General features: G+C 40.5%; 1 protein-coding gene and 1 pseudogene across 2 annotated transcripts in view; both read right to left on the bottom strand.

The window, feature by feature from the left end:
* The window catches only part of MCC (MCC regulator of WNT signaling pathway), a 533,511-nt gene that overhangs the window by 358,920 nt on the left and 156,213 nt on the right, over positions 1 to 18,378 (bottom strand). The gene's annotated exons all lie outside the window — the stretch shown is intronic.
* LOC132346319 (transmembrane protein 126A-like) overlaps positions 1 to 18,378 on the bottom strand; it is a 43,892-nt pseudogene extending 25,514 nt beyond the window's left edge.

The following is an 18,378-nucleotide window of genomic DNA, read 5'->3' as shown; positions in this document are numbered from 1 at the left end:
TGCTAGAAATATAGAAACTACCGACTGAATCACAATGAATAGAAAATCTGAACAGACCAATTACTTGTAAGGAGATAAAATCAATCATCTAAAACAAAAGTCCAGGACCAGATGGCATCACTGGTAAATTTTACCAAATGTCCAAAGAATAATTAATACCAATCCTTCTCAAACTCTTCTAAAACAAAGACTAAAAATTTAGAAGTGTTTTCTTCTCCATTATAAAAACCATAAATGTTGGTTTTAGGGAGCTTTGAAGATATAGAAAATATAAAGAAAAAATATGATACCAATAATACAACCTCTATTTTGTTCTGAGAATCCTAAGTCAGCTGGAAAGTCATTCAAATTCGAGGCTGTCACTCTGAGTTGCCATTTTACAAATACTCATTTTCTTAACTTCACCCTGACCCCTTAGCTCACTAGAAAAGGAAAATAAAAGTTGAAGACTGTTCCCTACTTTGTTTTGTTTTCTTTATTGAAGTATGGTTGATTTACAATATTTCAGGTGTACAGCAAATATATATAAATATATATATACAGCAATATATATATAAACATAATATAGGCTTCCCACATTGCTCAGTGGTAAAGAATCTGCCTGCTAATACAAGAGATAACAACTATATATATAAATATATATATATACGGTGGTGCTTTTCTTGCTAAGTTGTGACCAACTCTTTGCGACCCCATGGACTATAGCATGCCAGGTACCTCTGTTCATGGGATTTCTGAGGCAAGAATACTGGAGTGGGTTGCCACTTCCTTCTCCAGAGGATTTCCCAATCCACGGATTTAACTCTTGTTTCCTGCGTCTCCTGCTTGGCAGGTGGATTCTTTACTACTGAGCCACCTCAGTACTTCATATACCCAGATTCTTTCCCATTACAGGTTATTACAAGATATTGAACATAATTCCCTGTGCTATTCAGTAGGTCCCTATTGTTATCTATTTTATATATAGTAGTGTGTATCTGTTAATCCCAAATTCCCAATTTATCCCTCCTTTCTTTTCTGCTTTGGTAACCGTAAGTTTGTTTTCTATGTCTGTGAGTCTATATATGTTTTGTAAATAAGTTCATTCATATCATATTTTTAAACTATGTGTCTGTGCAGAGTCTCAGTTGCAGCATGTGGACCCAGTTCCCTGACCAGTGACGGTACCCGGGCTCTGTGGACTGGGAGTGCAGAGTCTTAGCCACTGGACCACCAGGGAGGTCCTGTTTGTATCATCTTTTCAGATACCACATATAAGTGACATATGACATTTATTTTTTCTCTAGAGGACTGTACATTTTGTAGAAGGTTTTGGTACCATTTTTATACCTCACATTGAGATAAATAAAGTATCAATTCAAAGTGTTAGTCTCTCAGTTGTGTCTGACTCTTTGCGACCCCACAGACTGTAGCCCGCCAGATAACCCTGTCCATGGGATTTCCTAGGTAAGAATACTGTCGTGGGTAGCCATTCCCTGTCTCCAGGGGATCTTCCCGGTCCAGGGATCGAACCCAGTTCTCCCACATTGCAGGCGGATTCTTTACCACCTGAGTCACCCGGGAAGCCAAATAAGGTATGCTGCTCCTAAGTCACTTCAGTCGTGTCCAGCTCTGTGCAACCCCATAGACAGCAACGCACCAGGCTCCCCCATCCCTGGAATTCTCCAGGCAAGAACACTGGAGTGGGTTGCCATTTCCTTCTCCAATGCATGAAAGGTATAGAGGGTAGGAAAAAGAGGTTCCTTCTAGCCACAAATCTGAGTCAACAACTCCCCTCTATATTATAGGGGCAGTACTTGAAGAGATCGATAAACTTTTAGTAATTCACGCAATAAGTATGCTCAAACCAAATTTCAACCTCTAAACAAAACCTGTCTAGACAAGTGTATTAAATTCTGGTTGTCCTGGTTGCCTTTCTATCAATATATTTCTGTTGACCCAAATCCAAGTTTGAAGTAAAAATTCTTCCCCTCCTGGACATTAGCCATCCTTACTCTTAGTTATTTTTTGGACTTCCCTGCAAAGTCTTTTGTTGTTATCTTAGGCAATCACCCAGAATCGTAAGTGCTATAGGCCCAGGAAAACTTAAATCTCAGTAATAATCTTCAATATTTTATTGAACAACTAAAAGCCATTTACTTAATGGAAAGTATTACAATGGACAATGCCATTCCAATCAAGATTTAATTCATTTGAAGGCAGACTTTCAACTTTTAAGAGCATAAACCTGTATCTGGCTTATGAAAAAAGCCACTACAGTTTAATTTCACAAGAATGTTTAAACATCCATCTACAGCCAACCCTGATATACTTTTACCACTCTGATACTACAGTTACCTGTTTGGATTCATGAGGAATATTTTTAGCCAACGTGGTCTAACAGAGACAAGATCTTAATGTATCTGAACTCTGGAAAGCTGCAGTGAAACTGAGAATTTGGACTGCATCATAAAAAGGTAATCTGAGAAGCCTCTGGGTGTGTGTGGGGGCAGGGGAGGCAAGAAGCAAGTACATGAATTAGGGTTTCATTTACGCCTTTGGTTGCAAATTAGATGTTTTGCCTTGATTAAATCCATTAGTGGGCACAAGTGGAAAAAAATGTGTTGTGAATATGATATGGTTTGAATTTCTCATATCTATCTATGAGTCAAAACCAGGGACAAGAGTAATGTGAGCATACAGAAGAACCCAGACAGAACCACGATTGTCTGTTTAAAGGTTATATCTGGTTTTATAGTAAGGGGGAAGTTATGATTATTATTGAAATCATCATATATTATTTATTTATAGTTTGGTCCTATTGTTGTTCTTCAGTCACTCAGTAGTGTCCAACTCTTTGTGATGCCATGGACTGCAGCACACTAGGCTTTTCAGTCCTTCACCATCTCCTGGAGCCTGCTCAAACTCATGTCTATTGATTCGGTGATACCATCCAACCATCTTGTCCTCTGTCATCCCCTCCTCCTCCTGCATTCTATATTTCCCAGCATCAGGGTATTTTCCAATGAGTCAGTTATTCCCATCAGGTGGCCAAACTATTGGAGCTTCAGCTTCAGCCTCAGTCCTTCCATTGAATACTCAGGGTTGATTTCCTTTAGGATTGACTGGTTTGATCTCCATGCAGTCCAAGGGAATCTCAAGAGTCTATTCGAACACCACAGTTCAAAAGCATCTATTCTTTTGTGCTCAGCCTACTTTATGGTCCAACACTCACATCCATATGACTACTGGAAAAACCATAGATTTGACTAGGTGGACCTTTGTTGGCAAAGTAATGTCTCTGCTTTTTAATATGCTGTCTAGGTTGATCATAGGTTTTCTTCCAAGGAGCAAGCATATTTTAATTTCAAGCTGCAGTCACTATCCACAGTGGTTTTGGAGCCCAAGAATATAAAGTTTGTCACTACTTCCACTGTTTCCCCATCGATATGCCATGAAGTGATGGGACCAGATGCCACAATCTTAGTTTTTTGAACGTTGAGTTTTAAGCCAGCTTTTTCCCTCTCCTCTTTCACCTTCATCAAGAGGCTCTTTAATTCCTCTTCACTTTCTGCCATAAGGGTGGTGTCATCTGCATATCTGAGGTTATTGATATTTCTCCCGGCAATCTTGATTCCAGCTTGTGCTTCATCCAGCCCTGCATTTCTCATCATGTACTCTGCATATAAGTTAAATAAATAGGGTGACAATATACAGCCTTGACACACTCCTTTCCTGATTTTGAACCAGTTTGTTGTTCCATGTTCGACTCTAACAGTTGTTTCTTGACCTGCATACAGGTTTCTCAGGAGGCAGGTAAGGTGGTCTGGTATTCCCACCTCTTTAGAATTTTCCACAGTTTGTTGTGATCCGCAGTCAAAGGCTTTAGCATAGTCAATGAAGCAGAAGTAGATATTTTTCAGGAACTCTCTTGCTTTTTTATGATCCAACAGATGTTGGCAATATGATCTCTGGTTCCTCTGCCTTTTCTAAATCTAGCATGAACATCTAGAAGTTCTTGGTTCACACACTGTTGAAGCCTAGCTTGAGGATTTTGAGCATGACCTTGTTAGCATGTGAAATGAGTGCAATTGTGTGGTAGTTTGAATATTCTTTAGCATTGCCCTTCTTTGGAACTGAATGAAAACTGACCTTTTCTCGTCCTGTGGCCACTACTAAGTTTTCCAAATTTGCTGGCATATTGACTGCAGCACTTTCACAGCATCATCTTTTAGGGTTTGAAATAGCTCAGCTGAAATTTCATCACCTCCACTAGCTTTGTTCGTAGTGATGCTTCCTAAGGCCCATTTGACTTCACACTCCAGGATGTCTGGCTCTAGGTGAATGATCATACCTTCATGGTATCCAGGTCATTAAGATGTTTTTTCTATAGTTCTTTTGTGTATTTTTTGCCACCTCTTCTTAATATTTTCTGCTTCTGTTAGGTCCATCCCATTTCTGTTTTTTATTGTGATCATCTTTGCATGAAATGTTCCCTTGGCATCTCTAACTTTCTTGAAGAAAGCTCGAGTCTTTCCCATTCTATTGTTTTCCTCTATTTTTTCGCATTGATTACTTAGGGAGCCTTTCTTATCTCTCCTTGCTTTTCTTTGGAACTCTGTATTCAGGTTCTGGATATTCACTGGAAGGACAGATGCTGAAGCTGAAGCTCCAATACTTTGGCCACCTGATGTGAAAAGCTGACTCACTGGAAAAGACCCTGATGCTGGGATAGATTGCAGGTGGGAGGAGAAGAGGACGTCAGAGGATGGGATGGTTGGATGGCATCACCGACTCAATGGACATGAGTTTGAGCAAGCTCCGGGAATTGGTGACTGACAGGGAAGCCTGGAGTGCTGCAGTCTGTGGGGTCATAAAGAGTTGGATATGACTAAGCAACTGAACTGAACTGAATCAATTCAGGTGGGTATATTTTTCATTTTCTCCTTGCCCTTCACTTCTCTTCTTTCTCAGCTATTTGTAAGGCCTCCTCAGATAACCATTTTGCTTTTTTGCATTTCTTCTTCTTGGGGATGGTTTTGATCACGGCCTTCTGTACAATGCTATGAACCTCTGTCCATAGTTCTTCAGGTACTCTATCAGATCTAATCCCTTGACTCTATTTGTCATTTCCACTGTATAATCATAAGGGATTTGATTTAGGCCATATCTGAATGACCTAATGGTTTTTCCTATTTTTTTCAATTTGTCTGAATTTTGCAATAAGGAGTTCATGGTCTGAGCCACAGTCAGCTCCCAGTCTTGTTTTTACTGACTGTATAGAGGTTTTCCATCTTAGGCTACAAAGAATATAATCAGTCTGATTTTGGTATCCACCACTGGGGATGTCCATGTGTAGAGTCATCTCTTATGTTGCTAGAAGAGGGTATTTGCTATGGCCAGTGTGTTCTTTGGCAAAACTCTGTTAGCCTTTGCCCTGCTTCATTTTGTACTCCAAGGCAAAATTTGCCTATTGCTCCAGGTATCTCTTGACTTCCTACTTTTGCATTCCAGTCCCCTGTGATGAAAAGGACATCTTTTTTGGGTGTTAGTTCTAGAAGATCTTATAGGTCTTCATAGAACCATTCAACTTCAGCTTATTCAGCATTACTGGTTGGGGCATATACTTGGATTACTATGATATTGAATGGTTTGCCTTGGAAACAAACCAAGATCCTTCTGTTGTCTTTGATGCTATATTAAATTTACAAAGATTTTCTATGGTTCTCCCAACAAAGTAAGGATTCATCTTCATAAGTGAATGAATTTATGAATCATCTTCATAAATTCCCATGCTAATGAATCCCTGTAAGTCCTGTTAATATAAGATAGGGGTTTCCCTGGTGGCTCAGCTGGTAAAGAATCTGCCTGCAATGTGGGAGACCTTGGTTCGATTCCTGGGTTGGGAAGATCCTCTGGAGAAGGGAATGGCTACCCACTCCAGTATTCTGGCCTAGAGAATTCCATGGACTGTAGTCCATGGGGTTGCAAAGAGTCAGACAAGACTGAGCGACTTTTACTTTCAATTTCAATGTAAGATATATGAAGTGGGATGGATTATATCAGACTATTTATTAATATAATTTAGATTCTGTAATTGGTCCCTCATTTCAGAATTCTCTCTTAATACCAGCTATTTCTATGAAAAAACCAAAGTTAAATCTCCTGGAATTCCTTATCTCCTGGAATTCCTTGTAAGGAAAGTTTCTTTGGAAGGAATATTTCAAAACCACAAATGGTGTAACCACAAATGGTGTTAGGTAGAAGATGCTTAGGACATGTTTATTAACAAAAAGTGGTTTATAAACTACTATATATTAGGAGAACAATTTGCAACCCTTGTAAGAAAGAGAAGGACACAGAGAAGCTTGAGCAAGGGCACTGCTGGGGAGAAGGGTGTAGAGCACAGAGGGTCTCTAGAGGACACAGGCGTCTAATACAGACTTAAGCTCATTTGTTAACAAGAAGGGTATGCGTGTGATATAGATCTCCACATCCTCCCCCCTTACTAAAATCAATATTGCTCACCAATTCTTTTGTGACCATAGATTCTTCTCTCTGAGCTCCAAAATTGGGTTGCAATGGGGCAAAATCAGAGATGGCACAAACAGATACTGAAACCGAAGGACAAAGGAGTAGTTGGCATTTGCCTTATTTTAATTTGATGACTACTACTAATTACTATTATTTTAGTATGAAACATATTTACATCTGTAAACATGAAATAAAATCTAGCAACTGACAAATTATTCTTTTTAAGAGAAGTGTAATTGATACCACAATTCATAGATCTGCAGATCCCTTTGTGTGTTTGTCACTGGCCCTGTTTACTTCTTGAGCTTATGTGAATACCAATGTTACAAGTAAGCAGTGCTTTCCCTCTCCTCTGAGAGAAACAGCACAGTTAGTGATGGTTGGGCAGAGAAGGCAATGGCACCCCACTCCAGTACTCTTGCCTGGAAAATCCCATGGACGGAGGAGCCTGGTAGGCTGCAGTCCATGTGATCGCGACACGACTGAGCGACTTCACTTTCACTTTTCACTTTCATGCATTGGAGAAGGAAATGGCAACCCACTCCAGTGTTCTTGCCTAGAGAATCCCAGGGATGGGGGAGCCTGGTGGGCTGCCGTCTATGGGGTCACACAGAGTTGGGCACGACTGAAGCGACTTAGCAGCAGCAGCAGTGATGGTTGGGGAGGGGTCAGGCTTGAAAGAGGACTGGCCCTCTAAAGAATAGATGAGATGATACAGACAAGGCCCTTTCATCAACATCTAACACACAACAAACACTTACCAAATGTGACCAACTGTTATTAATAGTAAGACACATAAGTCCTTCTCCCTGCTTCTGTTTCTACGAGGAGGTTTTCCCTTTGTCTGTGGCACAAGGATTATTACATCAGAGACCAAGAGAGACAGGACTGGGCAAGGGGTGGCTCCTCTGTCCCTGAAGAATCTGCTGTCCAGGTAAGGTGGGGTCTACCTCTGTTTCCACTAACTACTCTTCCTCTCCACATTTAAGTGTAGCTGAAGAAAGCCTACAGCATTCTTGCCAATAAGATTGAGGTCTCTGGGTTTCAAATGCATCTTTGATAGATGCTTCTGACTGCATCAAAGTGGCAGGTGCATTCCTCTCCACATTTAATGCTAATCTCCCCTGTCATCTTGGCATAAATTAACTATATAACCATGTCAGGAGGCCCCAACATAAATCCATCAGGAGTTTTAATTATTCTCCAGTGACACTGTCTTTTATAAAATCAGAGGAATGAAAACCTAACTAGTGACTCTGCATGTGTGTGTGTGGTGGCAGAGGCTATCCCCCAAACAGCCAGGGCACCTACAAAGGAATAAGATGGAGAGCCCACACCCAGTTCAGCATGTGTGAGACAGCACTGCACTCTGAGGTTGGTCGAGGGGATGATTTCACAGTGGAACTGCTGGCAGTATCACTCTGTTCTCTGGGGGCACATAAATGATGGTTATAAGGTCAGAGGAAGACAAACCTGCCATCAAACCTCAGCTGGCTGCACCGTCACTGCTTCATCCAGGCAACCTCTACAATCCTCCAGTTCCTCATCTGTAAACAGGGATCATAACCATGTACATGGAAACAGGTTGTTGTGAGAATCAAGCAAGATAATGTGTGCAAGGCACTTAACTTGATACGTATATAGTACATGCTCAGTAAATATTAGCAACACTAAGAGAAACGCAGAAGAAGTCCCCGGTCTGTTTCACAGCACAGGCTGCTCTGAGGGTCTAGGTGCCCTTCCTCCCACCCGTGACCTGGTGCGGGAATTCAAAGAAGAGTATCTTATCTCCCTCATGTATTTAAGAGTAAACTTCAGTTCAGTTCAGTTCAGTTGCTCAGTCGTGTCCGACTCTTTGCGACCCCATGAATTGCAGCAAGCCAGGCCTCCCTGTCCATCACCAACTCCCGGAGTTCAATCAGACTCATGTCCATCGAGTCAGTGATGCCATCCAGCCATCTCAGCCTCTGTCGTCCCCTTCTCCTCCTGCCCCCAATCCCTCCCAGCATCAGAGTCTTTTCCAATGAGTCAACTCTTCGCATGAGGTGGCCAAAGTACTGGAGTTTCAGCTTTAGCGTCATTCCTTCCAAAGAAATCCCAGGGCTGATGTCCTTCAGAATGGACTGGTTGGATCTCCTTGCAGTCCAAGGGACTCTCAAGAGTCTTCTCCAACACCGCAGTTCAAAAGCATCAATTCTTCGGCGGTCAGCCTTCTTCACAGTCCAACTCTCACATCCATACATGACCAATGGAAAAACCATAGCCTTGACTAGACGGTAAACTTAGTGAACACTTAAAAATAAATATAAAGGAACACAGTTGTGTCAGATTTCACAAATCCAAGAACAACCCCCAGCAAATTCATTCAATACATAAAATGTATACAGGCACACAGCATTTTAGTGTGCTTTGCTTTATTGCCCTTCAAAGAAACAGCCTTTTTTACACACTGAAGATTTGTGGCAACGAGTCTGTAGGTGTCACTTTTGCAAAAGGATTTGCTGCCTTCATTTCTATGTGTCACATTTTGGTAATTCTTGCAATATTTTAAACTTTTAAGTTATTATTATATGTGTTATAGTGATCTGTGATCATTGATCTTTGATGTTACTCCTAAGACCTCCTGAAGGCTCAGGCGATGGTTAGCATTTTTCAGCAATAAAGAATTTTTTAATTAAGGAATGTACATTGGTTTTTTATTCATAATGCTATTATGAATAATACACTTACCAGACTATCGTAAAGAATAAAGATAACTTTTATATGCATTGGGGGAAAAAAGCATTCATGCCATTCACTTTATTTTGACAATTGCAATATCTGAGATTATGCCTATAAATTAAGGGACTCACATAATCCAGTGTTAGAGGCTTATTTTTTTTTTTTTTTCAAAGAAACAGTCCAACAACCAAAAATAATTAAAAAGAAATCAAATCCTTTATTTAGGTTCCTCAGATTCCATCAAAGACAGATTCATAAATAACCCAATGAGATATTTCTCAGTGTCCCTTTGCTTTCCTCCTGAACTTCATTACACTCTTCAGCCACACTGGAACTTCTCTCTCGGCCACCACAGGGCCTGGGGGCTCTACTAACTCCCAGCTCTCTCACCCAGCCTTGCTCCTGACTGTGCAGGTCAGCTTCACCTCTCCCTACCGAGAGGTATGCAAGAGAGGTAAAGCCGAGCTGAAATATGATTCTCCTTAGTGGGCAGCTCTGCAGACTCATATTAATGGTTGTTACCTCTGCATACACAAAATACAAGATGACCTCATTCTACCTTTCTTTTTCCTCATTCTTTTTTTTAAATTTATTATTTTATTTTGGCTACACTGGGTCTTCGTTGCAGTGTGTGGTCTTTCTCTAGTTGCAGTGCACAGGTTCTCTAGTTGTAGTGCTCAGGCTTAGTTGCCCTGCAGCATGTGGGACCGTAAGTTCCCCGACCAGGAATCAAACCTGCGTCCCCTGCTTTAGAAGGCAAATTCTTAACTCTTGGATCATGCATGAAGTCCCTATTTTTCCTCACTCTTAATTCAAGACTTTATTTGCGAGGATGCAAAGATAGAAAACCTTACTACTCCAGATGAGAAATGTATGTTTCCTATCTCTCCTTCTCCCTGTGTTTAAAAAAGAAAAGGGTCATGAGATGGTCATTAATATAACTCTGTTATTAAAACTCCACTGAGATAAATCACTGGAAGAAGGATGGAAAAGAAACTACAAGGAATGATAGACAGGGTGCTGCCAAGCAGCTGATCTATTTTCATAAAACACTTCAGACATAAATGGCATTTATATGATGTGGAGGAGCCTTCCCTCCCCTTCCCTAATGCAGGAAGGGCAGGGAAATGCAAAGACAGTGGTAACTGTCAGGTGTCTAGATATGGGGCCACTGCCCTCTAGTGTGTACTTTAAAATCTGTCAAATACTTTGATCCTAGGAAATCAGAGATCTTTACCTCAATGGCAGTAGAAAAACAGAATAAAATGTGAACTCTTGTTGAACTACACTGCAGAATCATTTTAAAATAACATAAGTTATTAATAGTGAGACTTGATGGCTTTCAACCACCTTCTCACACTCTTATCAGGCCCTAAAAATGGATTTATTGTTTTCAATCCAATAGATGGCCTAAAGGACAGAAGAGATATTAAAAATTGACAAATGGTGTGGCACAGACCCTGGCATCCAGAACAGATGCTTGCACGATGCCAGCTGGCAGTGGTGCTGGGCCCCCCAGGGCTGGCACTCACCCTTTAGAGGCTGAATCACTGGGAGGCAGGGGCCTCCTAAGAGGAGGCCAGGTAGCCAGGAGAGGCGTGGTCTGTCACAAAAGGATGTCAAGGTCTGAACAAGTGGCTGTCTGGACCAGAGTATTCTGGCTGAACAGTAGCTCACAAAACAGATTAGAGGACATAAAAGCACAGTACCACCTAGCAGGGCAGAAGAGTGACCCGGAGTCCAACAGAAAGATGCTAAGGAGAGGTGCAGGAGTCCCTTGTCTCCATAGCAGCTGTTTCTTCTCCTGCCAATGACAGGACACATGGCCTCAGCACAGGGCAGGGGCGTGGTGGTGTCAGTGCGGGGCTGTCAGTTTCCCATTTCCTCCTGTCTGTGTAACAGTAAGTAGAGAGTTTGATCTGGGTCTCCACATCTTTTGAAGTGAGTGATTAAACTGGGGTTTTTTTCTAAGAGCCCTTTGATCTTTAGGTAAGAATTATTATCCTTTTTCATGATCCAGTTTTTTAAAAGAATCCTACACCCAAGCTTATTTACTATAGTTTCTAATGATATCTTTGAGACAGCTCCTAGCTCATAAAGCCGCTCAGTAAATGTCTCAAAATCTTCTTGAAAGATCTGATTTCTTCACAATGCTTACATTTCTGTTTCTAATTTGTACCCCAAATTAATCTACTTGTAAGTAACTCTCAAAGATTTGTTTCTGATAATGGCTGAGGGCAACAGCCATAACACTACACTTTACTGAGCATCTATTAATATCTACCTGAGGCTCTACATTAAACACTTTATATGTGTCACCCATTTAATTCCCATGACAACCATATGAGGAAGGGGTTGTTATTACTATTTTCCTTAATGCAGAGGCTAAAACAGGTTAAATGACTTGTCCAAAGTCATATTGAAGAGCCCAATGTCTGTCATTAAAGTTTACATCCTCAGATTCCTCTAACTGAGAACAGAGAACCTCTCCAGGAAAAAAAAAAAATTCAGAACATAAACCACTGATCCTGCATTTGCAGATTTTATACAATAAATAGCAATAATATTAACAGCAACAGCCTTAAAAAGCATCTTCATTTTCATAAATACCTTTGTCAAATTTAAAGTTCTTTCCCAAAAGAATACTATCATTTCAATACGATATCAGAACCTAATCTCAAATTTATGATTGCACAGTATTTTATAGATTTGTGTATTTTTGAAGACTTTTTAACAACTCAATCTTTGTGAAGAATTAGAATACACCATAAAAAACCATCTCTGTATAATTGTGGAAATCCCCCCAAAGGCAAATAAATATCCAAAGAAATCTTCCTTTCTGGTCCCTCTTTTTGAAGAGCACTGGGGGCAAGTTCCATATGCTTTCATGCCATGTACTTAACAAAGTGAAAGTGTTAGTTGCTCAGTCGTGGCTGACTCTTTGTGACCCCATGGACTGTAGCCTGCCAGGCTCCTCTGTCCATGGAATTCTCCAGGCAAGAACACTGGAGAATTGGAGGGTACAGTCATTTCCTACTCAAGTGGATCTTCCCAACCCAAGGATCAAACCCAGGTCTCCTGCACTGTATGCAGATTCGTTACCGTCTAAGCCACCAGGGAAGCTAAAATGATAGACCTTCCCTGGTGGCTCAGTGGTAAAGAATCCACATGGAAAATGCAGGAAATGGCTACTCACTCCAGTAAATCCCATGGACAGAGGAGTCTGGGGACCTAAAGTCCATAGGGCCACAAGAACTGGACATGACTTAGTGACTAAACCACCACCACCACAAATTGACACTTGCCATCTACCTCTACAAGAATCAAACTAGGAGCTTCTGCAGCTACTGACCTTCAACATCCCCTTAAAGGAGTTCAGGGTGGAGATCAGGAATGAGACACTTTGGGCTCTGGGAAAAACTGGCAGAACAGGTTTTCAGATAGATATTTTCAGTAGATGATTTTATGAGCCCAATTCTTGCCTCTCCTCATATCTAGAAAAGCACTAAAAATCCCTCAGAGTGATGTATGCGCCTCATGACTGGCAGTAACCTTCACTAGACTACCAGAAACCTTCTGCAAAAAACATGTGCTTGATTGCATGTACCTTCACCAAAATCACATATATACTGACTCCCCACTACCTCTTTGGGGCAGTTTCTCAGCGCTATCTGAAATGCTGTCTCCCAGACTATAGTCCTCATTTTGCCCCTAAAGGTGGCACTAGTGGTAAAGAACCCTCCTGCCAATACAGGAGACATAAAGAGACACTGGTTCGATCCCTGGGTTGGGAAGATCCCCTGGAGGAGGGCATGGAAACCCACTCCAGTATTCTTGCCTGGAGAATCCCCTGGACAAAAGAGCCTGAAGGACTACAGTCCATGGGGTAGTGAAGAGTTGGACATGACTGAAGTGACTTAACACACACACACACACACAACTTAATTAATTCTTAAAGAATTAATTCTTCATTAATTAAGAATTAATTCTCTCACATTGTGCATTTTTTTTCAGTTGACAGTAGCTTTGTATATACACCCAGACTCTCCTCTGTGCTGACGGATTGAACCAACACGACTTGTTTATAAAACCTGACAGAAACTGCCCCTGTAACAGTGCTACATTGGTTAATGCCCATCTACACAACTTTCACTAGCAGTAAACAAAAAACGAGGGAGTGTTGAACTATAATTTTCAAAAAAGGAAAAATATGACTTTCATATAAGTATAGGATGAACATTTTTCTTAACATGTATTTAATTCATTGAGGAACCCAGAATAATAAATCTGATTCATGGAAAGAGAATGCTAGAATAAGATGTTAGTTACAAAACTGGTTAATGTCTTACAAATGTAAATAAAATGTAACATTTGAGGATATCTTTTCTGCTGAATAAAAATAATTTGCATCTCTACCAGATAAAAAACACTGATAATTCATAATTCATCAACCTTCTGCAAATTAACATCACATTTAAATAGTCTGGATCCTAATTAACAGTTTAGGGGAGGAAATATAATTTTCCCTCTGCCTTCTGAATTCTTAGCTGAGGCACTATAAGACAAATTAATGAGAGAAAAATAAACAAGCTTATTAACATATACAAAAAACAAGTTTATTAACTCATATGTACTTGAGACATATCCAGGGAAAAATGAATATCTTCCAAGGTGGTTTAGAATTCAAGATTAAATGCTATCTCAATAGGGAAAGAGCCGGGGAATGTAGGACTCTGAGAGGAGAGTAAACAGTTTTCAGGAAAGATGAAAGGGCCCTTAGAAGAATAGGGGAAGGTATGATTGCTTGTAACAAAGTCTGTGAGGGTGTGGTGCCAACTTCTATTCTCCTCTCCACTGATAGGAGTCAATCTTCTCTGGTTGATGATAGTGATAGGAAGAGGATCTCTGACAATTGAGTTCTTTTTGGAGGATCAGTTTTTAGGCAGATAAGGGAAGTTCATGAAATCCTTATTGCCAAATTCAGACTTAAATTGAAGAAAGTAGGGAAAACCACTGGACCATTCAAGTATGACCTAAATCAAATCCCTTATGATTATGCAGTGGAAGTGAGAAATAGATTTAAGGGGCTAGATCTGATAGACAGAGTGCCTGATGAAGTATGGATGGAGGTTCATGACACTGTACAGGAGGCAGGGATCAAGACCATCCCTAAGAAAAAGAAATGCAAAAAAGCAAACTGGCTGTCTGAGGAGGCCTTACAAATAGCTGAGAAAAGAAGAGAAGTGAAAAGCAAAGAAGAAAAGGAAAGATATACCCACTTGAATGCAGAGTCCCAAAGAACAGCAAAGAGAGATAAGAAAGCCTTCCTCAGTGATCAGTGCAAAGAAATAGAGGAAAACAACAGAATGGGAAAGACTAGAGATCTCTTCAAGAAAATCAGAGATACCAAGGACACTTCATGTAAAGATGGGCTCAATAAAGGACAGAAATGGTATGGACCTAACAGAAGCAGAAGATATTAAGAAGAGGTAGCAAGAATACACAAAAGAGCTATACAAAAAAGATCTTCATGACCCAGATAATCACGATGGTGTCATTACTCACCTAGAGCCAGACATCCTGGAATGTGAAGTCAAGTGGGCCTTAGGAAGCATCACTACGAACAAAGCTAGTGGAGGTGATGGAATACCAGTTGAAGTATTTCAAATCCTAAAAGATGATGCTGTGAAAGTGCTGCACTCAATATGCCAGAAAATTTGGAAAACTCAGCAGTGGCCACAGGACTGGAAAAGGTCAGTTTTCATTCCAATCCCAAAGAAAGGCAATGCCAAAGAATGCTCAAACTACTGCACAATTGCACTCATCTCACATGCTAGTAAAGTAATGCTCAAAATTCTCCAAGCCAGGCTTCAACAGTACGTGAACTGTGAACTTCCAGATGTGCAAGCGGGTTTTAGAAAAGGCAGAGGATCCAGAGATCAAATTGCCAACATCCGTTCGGTCATTGATAAACCAAGAGAGTTCCAGAAAAACATCTATATCTGTTTTATTGACTATGCCAAAGCCTTTGACTGTGTGGATCACCACAAACTGAATAATTCTTAAAGAGATGGGAATACTAGACTACCTGATCTGCCTCTTGAGAAATCTGTATGCAGGTCAGGAAGCAATAGTTAGAACTGGACATGGAACAACAGACTGGTTCCAAATAGGAAAAGGAGTACATCAAGGCTGTATATTGTCATCCTGCACATTTAACTTATAAGCAGAGTACATCATGAGAAATGCTGGACTGGATGAAGCATAAGCTGGAATCAAGATTGCCGGGAGAAATATCAATAATCTCAGATATGCAGATGACACCACCCTTATGGCAGAAACTGAAGAAGAACTAAAGAGCCTCTTGATGAAAGTGAAAGAGGAGAGTAAAAAAGTTGGCTTAAAGCTCAACATTCAGAAAACGAAGATCATAGCATCTGGCCCAGCACTTCATGGCAAATAGATGGGGAAACAGTGTCAGACTTTATTTTGGGGGGATTCCAAAATCACTGCAGATGGTGACTGCAGCCATGAAATTAAAAGACGCTTACTCCTTGGAAGAAAAGTTTGACCAACCTAGATAGCATATTGAAAAGCAGAGACATTATTTGCCAACAAAGGTCCATCTAGTCAAACCTATGGTTTTTCCAGTAATCATGTATGGATGTGAGAGTGGACTATAAAGAAAGCTGAGTGCTGAAGATTTGATGCTTTTGAACTGTGGTATTGGAGGAGACTCTTGAGAGTCCCTTGGACTGCAAGGAGATCCAACCAGTCCATTCTAAAGGAAATCAGTCCTGAATATACATTGGAAGGACTGATGATGAAGCTGAAACTCCAATATTTTGGCCACCTGATGCGAAGAGCTGACTCATTCGAAAAGACCCTGGTGCTAGGAAAGATTGAGGGCAGGAGGAGACGGGGACAACAGAGGATGAGATATTTGGATGGCATCACCAACTCAATGGACATGGTTTTGGGTGGACTCTGGGAGTTGGTGATGGACAGGGAGGCCTGGCATGCTGCAGTTCATGGGGTGGCAAAGAGTTGGACATGACTGAATAACTGAACTGAACTGAACTGAAGTGGGGTTCAGAAAAAGTCTCTTCCTTGAATTTGCTGTTTTTCAAGTGCCTGCAGCTCCAAATAGTTAAAATACCCAAAGGGCATTTTTTAGGGTGGCATGACCTGAACTTCTACAGTCATGTTTGAGGTGGTATATTCTGCTGCCTTTCACTCATAAACAGGAAGCCAAACAGGGCTACATCTTCTATAGCATCACCTGATTTGCAGGGAGACCTAATATGACTTTGTAGGCATAACCAGTAATGCTTCATTTACAAATTTTTAATAACTTTTTAAGAATTTTCAGACTCCTTGATGAATGATTTTGAAATCCAGCTTCAGTGAGTTGGAAATGACAATTCAAGATTCTGAAAAAAAATTTTTTATCAAGTCCCACATTCCAGACCCTTCCATAGTGACTCTTAAATATCCAATATTTCACTTGCACTGCCCTAAATTTCTGAAAACATGAACATTGATATGCATGCCATAAGATTAAGAATTTTGTTTTTTGATTCTGAACAATGTCCAGAAGAGGGTGCTGGCAGAACAACCAGCCTTGCTCCAACCTCAAAGCCAGGACACATCCTCTTGACCAAAGGTTTCACTGTGGTAATCCCAAACTTGTCAAGTATTGTATTGATCATAGCATGATATTAGGATCATCAGCATCACACTAAACAATAATACAAAAGGAGACATGGAAAGTTCTTAAAGTAAAAGCATCTCAGGGATACACAAAAAAAATTGGTAAAGGTCTTTTTACATGAGGGAAGACATAGGAGACAAAGAATGACTTTAACTTTTCATCAACTTTCTATATTGATTCAAATACTTTATATCTTGTGCATGACTTCTTTTATAGTATAATCAGTCATAATACTTAATCAGTAGCAATAAATATCTTTCTTTATAAAAATTAATACACCTGATAATGAATACTTAAAAAAAAAAAAAACACGCAGCATGGCTGAGATAATCTGTGGAGGAACTGATATTTTGTTCAGGAATTTATCAGTGTTGTAGGTAGAAAACAAAACTTCAGTTGTGTTTTATGCCTTATAATACTTAAACATGTCACTACTCAGAATCAATATTATAATTTATACTTGCACTCTTGCACTACTCAGAATCTATAACATTATAATTTATACTTGCCCTCTTATGAAATATAAATCTTTGGAGAGAAAAATTCATCAGAGAACAGGTGGTACATATTTCCCATTGTATCTCTTCTTTGCTAAACTGAAGTGTCTCACTTTGTTTTGCTGATGGTTTTAGGAACAGGGTGCAGATTGCCCTGGCAGTTTCTCTGCTGCTCTGAGATGTAAGTCATCTTAGCTCTGCTGGAACTGTGTTTCCCAAAGTTCTTTTTTTTTTTAATGTAACTGAAGAGCCTTTATAAGTAGTTTATATTGTCTAGACCCGAGGTATGCAGCAAACCCAGTCTGGAGCAAAATGGGAAATAACATCTTTCTATAGACAGGCTTAGAAATCCTAATCCAGTAATCTAAGATGTTTCCTTTCTCTGGTAGCAGGGCTGAATTATACCTAGCTGCTAGGCCACCATTCACAGGGATAGCCAAGAAAACAGGGTACAGGCCACTGAAAACAAGACCAACCAATCCACCTCATGTTACGGTGCAGGTTTCACACTGTAGATCACCTGTATTCAAAGGTAAACTTACAAAATCTTTGTAAGATACATTTGCTGTCAAAAATGGGATCACTGCCATTGGTAAGCCAGCAGCTATACGAGCCTGTGTCACATGTAAGATGCGTCGAAAAAGACTATTTGCTATTAGGCGACAGAGAGCAGCATTAAGTCCAACATATGTTGATCCATTTTCAAGCAGATTCCGTTCTACTTCTGGGAGTTGGTTAATTTTTCTGGCTATGATATCAGTTAAGTTCTCCTTGATGATAGCACCATCTGGTTCATGATTTTCCATCTTGAGCCTTACGCGCTCCTCCGTGCAGCCGCGGCCTCCGCGGGTCGCCTCCGGCCCGCGAGGGCTCACGCCATGCTCTGCTCGAGTCTCCCGGGTGCGGCCATTTTGGGCGCCACGTGACCGGCCC

Source organism: Bos taurus, chromosome 10 (assembly GCF_002263795.3).
Source record: "Bos taurus isolate L1 Dominette 01449 registration number 42190680 breed Hereford chromosome 10, ARS-UCD2.0, whole genome shotgun sequence".
Classification (NCBI taxonomy): Eukaryota; Metazoa; Chordata; class Mammalia; order Artiodactyla; family Bovidae; genus Bos; species Bos taurus.
This window is presented reverse-complemented; position numbering and strand designations above follow the sequence as displayed.